Source organism: Oncorhynchus nerka, linkage group LG11 (assembly GCF_034236695.1).
Source record: "Oncorhynchus nerka isolate Pitt River linkage group LG11, Oner_Uvic_2.0, whole genome shotgun sequence".
In the NCBI taxonomy this organism is placed as follows: Eukaryota; Metazoa; Chordata; class Actinopteri; order Salmoniformes; family Salmonidae; genus Oncorhynchus; species Oncorhynchus nerka.
In genome coordinates this window covers 35,571,769-35,585,127 of record NC_088406.1, presented here as the reverse complement: position 1 = coordinate 35,585,127, position 13,359 = coordinate 35,571,769, and the positions used below count along the sequence as shown (strand labels likewise).

At 40.0% G+C, this 13,359-nt stretch overlaps 1 pseudogene; it reads left to right on the top strand.

Annotated features, from left to right (window-relative positions):
- The first annotated feature begins 12,511 nt into the window (after nt 1-12,511).
- LOC115137767 (odorant receptor 131-2-like) lies at nt 12,512-13,359 on the top strand (annotated as a pseudogene).

The following is a 13,359-nucleotide window of genomic DNA, read 5'->3' as shown; positions in this document are numbered from 1 at the left end:
TCCAACAACTACATCATACCAGTCTTCCAACAACTACATCATACCAGTCATCCAACAACTACACCATACCAGTCATCTAACAACTACACCATACCAGTCATCCAACAACTACACCATACCAGTCATCCAACAACTACATCATACCAGTCATCCAACAACTACATCATACCAGTCATCCAACAACTACACCATACCAGTCATCCAACAACTACACCATACCAGTCATCCAACAACTACATCATACCAGTCATCCAACAACTACATCATACCAGTCATCCAACAACTACACCATACCAGTCATCTAATAACTACATCATACCAGTCATCCAACAACTACATCATACCAGTCATCTAATAACTACATCATACCAGTCATCCAACAACTACACCATACCAGTCATCCAACAACTACACCATACCAGTCATCTAATAACTACATCATACCAGTCATCCAACAACTACACCATACCAGTCATCCAACAACTACATCATACCAGTCATCCAACAACTACATCATACCAGTCATCCAACAGACTCCCATTCAGAGTGGCACACTGAAGCATCCAGGGTCAATGCCCTGCTCAAGAGCATGTTGGCCGATCTACCACCAGGCCAAAAAACGTGAACCCGAACCCTCCCAGTTCCAAGATCCCCCCCAGTTCACCAATAGCTGTCCCTCAACCATTAGAGACCCCTCCAACAGTCCCCCCCCCCAGGAATAAAAATACAACTCCCCCCCCCCCAATGCACCAACAACCAAGAGAATGAACTAAAGCGAAAAAAGGAAAAGACAGAAGAAAACAGCAAACAATGCAAAAAAATAAAACAAAAAATAAATTTAAAACAAAGGACATCAAGGACAACTAAAATCATAACAGCAATGCCAACTGTATATGTTTGTGTGCATGTCTGGCACTATTACATGTGTGCGTTCGTGCATGTGTTTATTTGAACGAGAGTGTGTGTATATGCATGTGTACAAACTAGAGGTCGACCGATTATGATTTTTCAACACCGATAACGATTATTGGAGGACCAAAAAGCCGATACCGATTAATCGGCCGTTTTATTTTTTATGTATTTATTTGTAATAATGACAATTACAACAATAGTGAATGAACACTTTTATTTTAACTTAATATAATACATCAATTTAGCCTCAAATACATAATGAAACATGTTCAATTTGGTTTAAATAATGCAAAAACAGTGTTGGAGAAGTAAAAGTGCAATATGTGCCATGTAAAAGTAAAAGTTCCTTGCTCAGAACATGAGAACATATGAAAACTGGTGGTCCCTTTTAACATGAGTCTTCAATATTCCCAGGTAAGTTTTAGGTTGTAGTTATTATAGGAATTATAGGACTATTTCTCTCCATACCATTTGTATTTCATATACCTTTGACTATTGGATGTTCTTATAGTCCTCTTGACAATTCAAAACTCTCTGAGAAGTAGCTGTTATTTATTATTTTACACCTGGGGTTGCTATACGTTATTTTTACCCATTTTATAAGAGAATTACCAAAATTGAAAAAAATCCAAGGATTTATAAATAAATTCCAGTCTTACGGTATCAAATGCCTTTTCAAAATCCACTATAAATACCATTCCTGTAACGGTTTTCTTGACTTGAAGGAGAGGCGGACCAAAATGCAGCGTGGTTTCTATTCATGGTTCTTTAATAAAGACTCTACACATGAACAGACTAACAAAACAAGAACCGTGAAAAACCGAAACAGCCCTATCTGGTGCAAACAAACACAGGAACAATCACCCCCAACACCAAACAGGCTACCTAAATATGGTTCCCAATCAGAGACAATGACTAACACCTGCCTCTGATTGAGAACCATATCAGGCCAAACACAGAAACAGACAAACTAGACACACAACATAGAATGCTCACTCAGATCACACCCTGACCAAACAAAACATAGAAACATACAAAGCAAACTATGGTCAGGGTGTGACACATTTAAAGGTATCCCAAACGATAAGGGGATTTGCTGAACCTATATTACACTGGAAAGATTCAGTTATAAATATTTTTTTCTTAGTTAAAAATAAGTTGTTCCCCAATAAACTTTGATTAAATTTCCAATATCCCCATCCACGTGGAAAATCTATGGGAGTTATGTAAAGGCCAATTAGATGATGATCCGATCGCATTCTGTCTCCTATTAAAACTTTTTAAACCTTTGATGCAAGACAGAAAGAGACATGAAAGTAGTCAAGACGACTAGCTTGATTAAATCTCCTCCATGTATTTCTCACTAGGTCGGGGTATTTTAGTCTCCAAATATCCACTATTTCTAATGTGTCCATAATATTTGTGATTTGTCTCCTTCACTGCAGCCGAAGTGAGTAAAACATTTAAACGTGTTAACCCTCGCAAGGCTGCAGGCCCAGACGGCATCCCCAGCTGCGCCCTCAGAGCATGCGCAGACCAGCTGGCTGGTGTGTTTACGGACATATTCAATCGATCCCTATCCCTATCCCAGTCTGCTGTTCCCACATGCTTCAAGAGGGCCACCATTGTTCCTGTTCCCAAGAAAGCTAAGGTAACTGAGCTAAACGACTACCGCCCCATAGCACTCACTTCCGTCATCATGAAGTGCTTTGAGAGACTAGTCAAGGACCATATCACCTCACCCTACCTGACACCCTAGACCCACTCCAATTTGCTTACCGCCCAAATAGGTCCACAGACGATGCAATCTCAACCACACTGGACACTGCCCTAACCCATCTGGACAAGAGGAATACCTATGTGAGAATGCTGTTCATCGACTACAGCTCAGCATTTAACACCATATTACCCTCCAAACTTGTCATCATGCTCGAGACCCTGGGTCTCGACCCCGCCCTGTGCAACTGGGTACTGGACTTCCTGACGGGCCGCCCCCAGGTGGTGAGGGTAGGTAACAACATCTCCACCCCGCTGATCCTCAACACTGGGGCCCCACAAGGGTGCGTTCTGAGCCCCCTCCTGTACTCCCTGTTCACCCACAACTGCGTGGCCATGCACGCCTCCAACTCAATCATCAAGTTTGCGGACGACACAACAGTGGTAGGCTTGATTACCAACAACAACGAGACGGCCTACAGGGAGGAGATGAGGGCCCTCGGACTGTGGTGTCAGGAAAATAACCTCACACTCAACGTCAACAAAACTAAGGAGATGATTGTGGACTTCAGGAAACAGCAGAGGGAACACCCCCCTATCCACATCGATGGAACAGTACTGCAGAGGGTAGTAAGTTTTAAGTTCCTCGGCGTACACATCACAGACAAACTGAATTGGTCCACCCACACAGACAGCATCGTGAAGAAGGCGCAGCAGCGCCTCTTCAACCTCAGGAAGCTGAAGAAATTTGGCTTGTCACCAAAAGCACTCACAAACTTCTACAGATGCACAATCGAGAGCATCCTGTCGGGCTGTATCACCGCCTGGTACGGCAACTGCCCCGCCCACAACCGTAAGGCTCTCCAGAGGGTAGTGAGGTCTGCACAACGCATCACCGGGGGCAAACTACCTGCCCTCCAGGACACCTACACCACCCGATGTCACAGGAAGGCCATAAAGATCATCAAGGACAACAACCACCCGAGCCACTGCCTGTTCACCCCGCTATCATCCAGAAGGCGAGGTCAGTACAGGTGCATCAAAGCTGGGACCGAGAGACTGAAAAACAGCTTCTATCTCAAGGCCATCAGACTGTTAAACAGCCACCACTAACATTGAGTGGCTGCTGCCAACACACTGACTCAACTCCAGCCACTTTAATAATGGGAATTGATGGGAATTGATGTAAAATATATCACTAGCTACTTTAAACAATGCTACTTAATATAATGTTTACATACCCTACATTATTTATCTCATATGTATACGTATATACTGTACTCTATATCATCTACTGCATCTTTATGTAATACATGTATCACTAGCCACTTTGAACTATGCCACTTTGTTTACATACTCATCTCATATGTATATACTGTACTCGATACCATCTACTGCATCTTGCCTATGCCGCTCTGTACCATCACTCATTCATATATCTTTATGTACATATTCTTTATCCCTTTACACTTGTGTGTATAAGGTAGTAGTTTTGGAATTGTTAGCTAGATTACTCGTTGGTTATTACTGCATTGTCGGAACTAGAAGCACAAGCATTTCGCTACACTCGCATTAACATCTGCTAACCATGTGTATGTGACAAATAAAATTTGATTAGATTTTTTTATTTGATTTCCTTAAGGGCACAGTGATGATAGTTTGTAGAGTGATGACCTTTACTGTCCATTGAGGTACTTAACACTGTGCTATAGTCTCCTACCATAACGATTAGATAATTTGTTGCCTGTAAGTTCAATAAATTGGTATACATGTTTTTGAAGAAGTGTGGATCATCCTGATTTGGACCATATAGATTAATGAGCCAAATCTCTTTTTAGTCCACTTTCATATTCAAAAGGATCCACCTTCCTTACGAATCATTCCTGACTATTTGCACATTCAGATCGACATTTTTGTTAATTAATATCATCACACCCTTTGAGTTCCTTTGTCCATGACAGAAAATTATTTCACCACCCCATTCCCGTTTCCACCCAACTTCATCTAAGTATGTAGAGTGAGTTTCCTGTAAAAAGTATATGTTATATTCCTTTTCCTTTAGTCATGTAAAGACTGATCCTCTTTTTTTATAATCTGCTAAACCGTTACAATTATAACTGGCTATACTTATTTCATCCCTTACCATAACTAGATACTATTCTCAGTCTAAATTGACCATAATTAGTGTTTGTAAGTTACTGCCATCAGAGGTATTATGATGGTCAAAACTCGAGCTTTCAAATGTCTAATATTTAGAATTCAAGAAATACGTTCTAGAAATATTTGTTTTATTCCCTTGCCTGTTTGCCTGTGGGCCAATGCCACAGATGTTAGAAAATTGAGACAAGATATTATGTGTGTAGCAAATCTGAGTAGGTTGATGTGTATGATATTGGATGTGATATAGTGAGAGTGTGTATAATGTCTGTATAAGAGTAGGACTATAATGTGTGATGTCCAAATAAATAATAACTATGCCAATTTGCATTGTTGAGTGTCTATGTGTGTAACATGTAGTGCGTAGAGCCTTAATATTCATGATGATAATTGTAATCCATATCATATCACCATCATAGGTGCATCACAATTACCTTTAACATAATTGAAATCACATCCCAGCATTTCCATAGCAATTGACGTTTCACATAATCATGAAAGAGACCTTGCATTACTCTAGAGACGGCTTTACTACAGTACAAATATATTCCTGACAATATGTTATTATTCCCCAATGCCTCTATTCTGATATATTGCTTGTTGTAAACATATATAAACTTGTAGACAAATACATAAAAAATATAGACAAACAATAAACACATTAAATTATAAAACAGTTCTCGACAATAGAGAGAGAGGGGAAAAGAGAGTGAGAGGAGAGGGAGGTCAGGTGTGTGTGTGTGTGTGTGTGTGTGTGTGTGTGTGTGTGTGTGTGTGTAATTGAGTAAGTGTGTAATTGAGTAAGTGTGTGTTCATATCCACTTCGTAATGTTCAGATATTTTTACAGTTCCCATACCTTCTTTTTTTTGTAACCCGAAGTCCCCGTAGAATTTAATACAGCCACAGTGTTATGGAGCTGTCTCGGAATAGCTGTCCATCTATAAATAGTTTGTCCACAATGATAAAGACACACTTACCATTCTGCCTTTGTTGTCTTTGTACCGGATACAGTCTCTTACGGCGTTCGTTTATCTCCCTTGGAAATTGGTCATTGAGACCGAATTTGGTCCCTTTAAGCTCCCTTCCCCTGCTTTTGATCAGCTCCTTTTGTTGGTAGTGTACACATTTTGCGATGATCGGTTAGGGACCCTTGGTTTTTTGGCCCCAAACTCCAAGTTTGTGTACTCGGTGGAAAGCCACCTTGTTTACAGTCTCTATAGGAAGTTTCAAGGCGGATTGCATGAATTCTCTGATCGCACCCTCTGGATTATTGGCTGTGTCCTCAGGAATCCCAGAAAAAATGAGATTTTCACGCATGCTACGACTTTGTATGTCTAGTAGCGACTCCTTCATCCCCCTGTTTTCCTTGAGTAGACAATCCATGTTGGAATTGAGGATTTTTACCTTGGCCGTGAGTGTCTTGTTTTCTCTTTGGAGTATGAGAATTCTTAATGCGTTTGAGCCAATCAGTTGTGTTGTGACAAGGTAGGGGTGGTATACAGAACATAGCCCTGTTTGTTAAAAGACCAAGTCCATATTATGGCAAGAACAGCTCAAATAAGCAAAGAGAAATGACAGTCCATCATTACTTTAAGACATGAAGGTCAGTCAATATGGAACATTTCAAGAACTTTGAAAGTTTCTTCAAGTGCAGTCGCAAAAACCATCAAGCGCGATGATGAAACTGGCTCTCATGAGGACCACCACAGGAAAGGTTCAAGTAACAGACATATCTCAAAATCAACTGTTCAGAGGAGACTGCGTGCATCTGGCCTTCATGGTCGAATTGCTGCAAAGAAACCTTACTAAACACCAATAATAAGAAGAGAATTTCTTGTGCCAAGAAACACGAGCAATGGACATTAGAGAGGTGGAAATCTGTCCTTTGGTCTGATGAGTCCAAATTGGAGATTTTTGGTTCCAACCGCCGTGTCTTTGTGAGACACAGAGTAGGTGAACAGATGATCTCCGCATGTGTGATTCCAACCGTGAAGCATGGAGGAGGAGGTGTGATGGTGTGGGAATGCTTTGCTTGTGACAAGGTCAGGGATTTATTTAAAATTCAAGGCGCACTTAACTAGCATGGCTACCACAGTATTGTACAGCGATACGCAATCCCATCTGGTTTGTGCTTAGTGGAACTATCATTTGTTTTTCAACCGGGACAATGACTCAAAACACACCTCCATGCTGTGTAAGGGCTAATTGACCAAGGAAAGGATGGAGTGCTGCATCAGATGACCTGGCCTCCACGATCACCCAACCTCAACCCAGTTGAGATGGTTTGGGATGAGTTGGACCGCAGAGTGAAGGAAAAGCAGCCAACAAGTGCTCAGCATGTGTGGGAACTCCTTCAAGACTGTTGGAAAAGCCTTCCTCGTGAAGCTGGTTGAGAGAATGCCAATAGTGTACAAAGCTGTCATTAAGGCAAAGGGTAGCTACTTTGAAGAATCTCAAACATTTGTTTAACACTTTTTTGGTTACTACATGATTCTATATGTGTTATTTCATAGTTTTGATGTCTTCACTATTATTCTACAACGTAGAAAATAGGAAAAATAAAGAAACTCTTGAATGAGTAGGTGTGTCCAAGTAGGTGTGTTCTTCTCAGCTGGCTGATAGGTAGATGGATGGGAAGCCTTCTAGTTGTGTATTAGAAATGATCCTCTACAGCATATGCATAGTAGTGGTCACCAAACTTGGTCCCGCAGAGCAGCATGGTACAGACATTGTGTTGCAGCAGCCAAAGACCAAAACAAATAATAAACCTAAAAAAAAGCTATATGACCAGCCTACAGTGTTTTATTGCTGGGTTGGAAAAAAACATGCACACCCTGTTGCTATCCAGGACTAGGTTTGGTGACTTCTGTTGTGTACAATTGAAACAGTTTTTCTGGGGAAGTGAACACAAGTCAAGAGTCCTCTGCCTTTTGAATCTGTACTGCAGGTCATCACACAGCTATACTCGTTTTGACCTCAACAAACTGTGCAGGTTCAGTTCCTGAGGATGACATCATACACCTCCAAATAGCATTCCCTCAAGGCTGTCATATAGCAGTCCATTCAAAAGTGGAGTAGGCCTCACAGCAAGAAACAAAACAAAGTTTGAGTAGCATTCAGAATGTAGTGTTTATTTTCATATGTTTGACTATTACATAGCATGATAGTTTGCACCATGCAGTGGTGTAAAGTATTTAAGTAAAAAATACTTTAAAAATACTACCTAAGTTGTTTTCTTCGGTATCTGTACTTTACTTTACTATTTATGTTTTTTTTTTTACAACTTTTACTATTACTCCACTACATTCCTAAAGTACTTATTACTCCATACATTTTCCCTGACACCCAAAAGTACTTGTTATATTTTGAATGCTTAGCAGGACAGGAAAATTGTCCTATTCACGCCCTTATCAAGAGAAAATTCCCGGTCATCCCTATTGCATCTGATCTGGCGGACTCACTAAACACAAATGCTTCATTTGTTAATTATTTCTGAGTGTTGGGGTGTGTCCCATGGCTATCCATATATTTAAAAAACAAGAAAATGGTGCCGTCTGGATTGATTTAATATAAGGAATTTGAAATTATTTATACTTTTACTTTTGATACTTAAGTATATTTAAAACCAAATACTTTTAGGTTTTAACTCAAGTAGTATTTGTGAGAGAAAAATTACATATTTACCTGATTTATTTAATATTAACCTCTTGCCTCTACCTGGGACGCTTGCGTCCCAACTAGAGCTCTGGAAATGCAAATGCGCTACGCTAAATGCTAATAGTATTAGTTAAAACTCAAAAGTTCATTAAAATACACATGCAGGGTATCAAATTAAAGCTACACTCGTTGTGAATCCAGGCAACAAGTCCGATTTTTAAAATGCTTTTCGGCGACAGCATGAGAAGCTATTATCTGATAGCATGCACCAATACACTACAACAGAAAAGCACAGCAGGGGACGTAAACAAAATAATTAGCATTTCGGCGTTACACAAACCGCACAATAAAATAGAAAACAGTCATTACCTTTCACCATCTTCTTTGTTGGCACTCCTAGATGTCCCATAAACACTATTGGGTCTTTATTTCGATTAAATCGGGCCATATAAAGCCAAGATATCGTTATATGTAGACTGTGTGATAAACGAAAAAAAACAGCGATTTCACAACGTAACGTCATTTTTTAAAATTCAAAAAGTAGACGATAAACTTTCACAAAACACTTCGAAATACGTTTGTAATGCTACTTTAGGTATTAGTAAACGTTAATAAGCGATAAAAATCATCCGTAGGCGATGTAAATATCATTAGCTGTCGTCTTGGAAAAAATTTCAGGAGAGAGCTCTTCCGGAATGATCTGGGCGGAGACCGGAGGTAAGTCGTGCCCCTCTTTCGGTTCAACCAAGAATCAAAGATGATTCAATTCACAAGACTCTAGACAACATGGGGATGCTGTGGGAGTTGAATGCTCGGTCTTATCTAATTCGGCTCACTGTTAACAATTGCTGGAAGTGGCGCAAGGATATTTATTTCCATTTTCTGTGATCAGGTTTTCCTGCGCTTTCCGATGTAACGCACGTTATGTAATAGCCACAGTCGTGATTTAACCAGTTTTAAAAACGTCCGAGGGTTTCCTATCCACACATTCTAACCATATGAACGTACTATATTCCTGGCATGAGTAGCAGGGCGCTGAAATGTTGCGCGATTTTTAACAAAATGTTCAAAAAAGTAGAGGGTCGACTGAAGAGTTTAATGGTTAACAATTAATTCAACTAATAGTAAGACATTTCTGTCCTACTAGTGTCTATGTTTTTATGGTCTCCACTCTAGTTCCCTGCAGCTAATCTGGGCGTATGGTCGCCAGGGATGGCTTGAGATGACAAATGAGTTAAAGACTGCATTACATAGACAAGAATGTGTTTTACTAGGGATAGCTTAGGAGAAGAACAATCCCTCATTGTCTCAAAATCATCCTTGCGTCTGGCAAACTTATCTAGGGTGGGGTTTACACAACAACCCCGTGCAGATAATGACAGGATGAACCCAGAGTGGCTTATGATGCCTCAATCTGCATGGGATGGGTGGAACCAATCATGACTAAGCATTTTTAGTGTCAGCTATATATAGTACTCTGCATTTGTATAAAGATTAGGTTTCTTGGTCCAACACTCAAGGGTGCGGGTTCGACCAGCCTTATTATTGCAATAATTAATCAATATTAAATAAAGATGATTGTTTGAAGAAATGTCAAAGTCTCTCTCAGTACTGCATTTCCACAACATTTTTTACTGGGTGACATTCACTTTTACTAATAGGTCAGTTTTTAATAAGGTATATTTACTTTTACTCAAGTATGACAATTGGGTACTTTTTCTCCCACTGGCACCATAAATCCAGAACATGCTGCATGTGAGTGAAGAGAACTTGCCTCTGTGTTTGTATGTAGGAATAAGAACCTCAAAGGGCTATAGGCCCAAAGGGCTATCTACTAGTGATGCCTGTTTGTTCACCCGCACCCGCCCGCAATTTTTAATAACTCATCCGCAACTGCCCAGCTATATGTGGTAAAACGGGTGCAACTCAATATTAGGAAGTTGTTCCTAATGTTTGGTATACTCAGTCTATATCAGTCCACATATTTTTGTTCACCAAAATCGGCACTCTCATACAACATACAACGAGTAAAACCTCCCGCTTTGCCTCTTCCTCTCTGTCTATAAATATATTTATGCAGCTTGTCTTCTGTCATTACTTGTTGCCCTAAAATACTAAATAAACTCTTGCTCACCAGAATAATGAATCGATAGAATTAAGGCTTTAATCTAGTTGACATCAGTAAAGTTATTTTTCATCTCTCATGCAGCAAAGACTGGGGAGGGATTGGGGAGAAAATGAAATAACTCCAAATGACATCAGTTTGACCGGTTTTAAGGAAATTAAAACCTGTTAAAACGACTCAACATGTTTCTGATAATATTTCAGTTCAGCTTGTATGCATATTTTATGTGGTTGAAATACTGTCAGCTTTTATGATGCTGATAAAGATAGCACCTTTACAGATGTCACTAACCGTGCATTCATTCTCTCAAGATGCTAAAAAAAAAGAACAAATTTACATTTGGTCATATTACTGCAAGAAATGCTTAATTCTGCAGGTGTTAACGTTATATTAGGCTATGTGAGCGGTTAAAGACCTACAGTCAGTGTACAGATTTCAGGATACTATTCCATTTAACCCATCTGAACAGTAGCAACAGTAGCCTACAGTTCCCTTGACGTGCCATTTTGAAGTCGCTATCTTGTGACTGACAAATTTGTGTAGCGCCTCACACTCATCACATATAACATAGCCTCTGCACTAATATCATCCTGTTTTCATCATTAGGCTACTGTTCTGGGCCTCCCTTATATTTATTTTCAACCCTCTCATATTTTCTCTGATTGAATTAAACTCCGACATTGTCATTTTTGGATCATCAGTGGATCAACGTTAACTTTTTCTGCCCAAGATCCCAAAAGCATTTGGCAGTTGGCGTGTATTTGGCGAGCGTAGCTTACCTACAGTTAGTGCCTAAAGTTTTGATTTAGGCTACACACTAATACGAGATAAAAAATAATTTTAAAAAGCCTCAATGTAGCCTTTAGATATGAATTGCGCAAGAATGATACATTTATGGAATTTTAATGCATTGCTTTCTCTTTATTCAACAAGCCAGCCACCTGCCCTTCATCCACACAATATTTCATGACCCTAAACCGGCCTGACCTGTGGATATAATTGCGGGGACTGCACGCATCACTACTATCACTACTATCACTACTACGTATCTACAATACAACTGCACTCGTACTGCTACACAACAAACAATGCTCACACTCACATGTAGGCCTATTTACACATCTCAGTCAGAAATATCACTATATTTGATGGAACATTTACAGAATATTTACTGTAATCTGTGTGTTACTCCTAGTGAATGTCATGTATCCTGAAAACATGTTGAAATGTTATAATCCTATGAGATTACTGTGCATTACATAGTTATATGTAACTATGGAGGGGCAGGTAGCCTAGTGGTTAGAGTGTTGGGCCAGGAACCGAAAGGTTGCTGGATCGAGTCCCCAAGCTGACAAGGTAAACATATGTCATTCTGCCCCTGTTCCCCGGGTGCCAAAGACGTGGATGTCGATTAAGGCAGACCCCTGCACCTCTCTGATTCAAAGGGGTTGGGTAAAATGTGGAAGACACATTTCAGTTGAAGGTATTCAGTTGTACAACTGATTAGGTATCCCCCTTTCCCTTCCCTTTCCCTCTATGGTTAGTCTAAACATAGGAATGAGGTGCATCTGAAGATTCATGACAACATTCCTTTGAAAAATGCAGAGCACTCAGTTGATCTTTGCCTGAGGGCTCAAGAGGAGACTGAGAGAATATCACTTTGTAATGTGCTGCTGCTATGATATGTTTCCTTTCTAAGGAAACCTGCCATATTTGAACCTAATATCCTGATTGGAAATGTGCTTATGCTTTTTTTCTACTGGAACAAAGGTTTTTGATTGTATCTAAGCATTTCAATATATTTAAATATGTTATCTAATGCAAGAAAGTTAACATGATTTCATGTTTCAATGTAATCCTTTGTAACATGTTTATGAAATGCAATTACTGTACATAGGCCTACTGTACATAACTTCTTGTTATTGGCTATTTCATTGTGTGATATGGCTGACAACAATACAACAGCTGCAGATGGTGGTAGCAGCTTCTCTCTGCAACAGGTTATTAACAGGATCGTAATAGTCCAGCCGATGAATGCAATATTAATTTACATCATCTGCCTGCTCATCTTCACCTTCTTCAAAAAGGACACCTTTTGCTCAAACACACGTTACATTTTCTTTGCTCACACACTGCTGTCTAACTGTCTGTACCTAATCACGACTAATAACTTGCTCCTCCTGACTTACTTTAGAGTCACCATTCCAGCTGCTGTGTGTGTTGTCTTCTGTGTGTTGCTGAGTGAGTTGACCTTTGCCACCTCGCTAACACTGACAGCCATGAGCCTGGAGAGCTATGTTTCCATCTGCATGCCTCTGCGCCATGGAGAGCTCTGTACACAGAGCCATTCACTGCATCTTCTTAATCCACAGCATCAGCGCCATGCAGCCCATCATAATTGTCTCCATCTTCTTTGCCTCAGCCCCTCTGGGCTTCTACACGTAGTATAAGCTGTGTTCAGCAGATATGTTTATTTCACACAAGTGGCAGAGACACCTTAGATCAGTTATAGGTCAGTTCTACTTTCTGGTCATATCCATCACCATTGTGTTCACTCATGTTAGAATAATTGCAGTGGCCAAAGATGCATCATCAGACAGTAAAATCTTCATAAAATGGTGATTCTCCACGCTATCCAGTTGTTCCTGTGTCTTATCCAGCTGTGGTGCCTGTTCATGGAGGCTCCCATCCTGTCAATTCATTTGAAATTGTACAATAATGTGAGATTCTTTGATTACATTGTTTTTATTCTGGCCCCGCGAGTCCACTTGTCTATGGCATAAGAGATTAA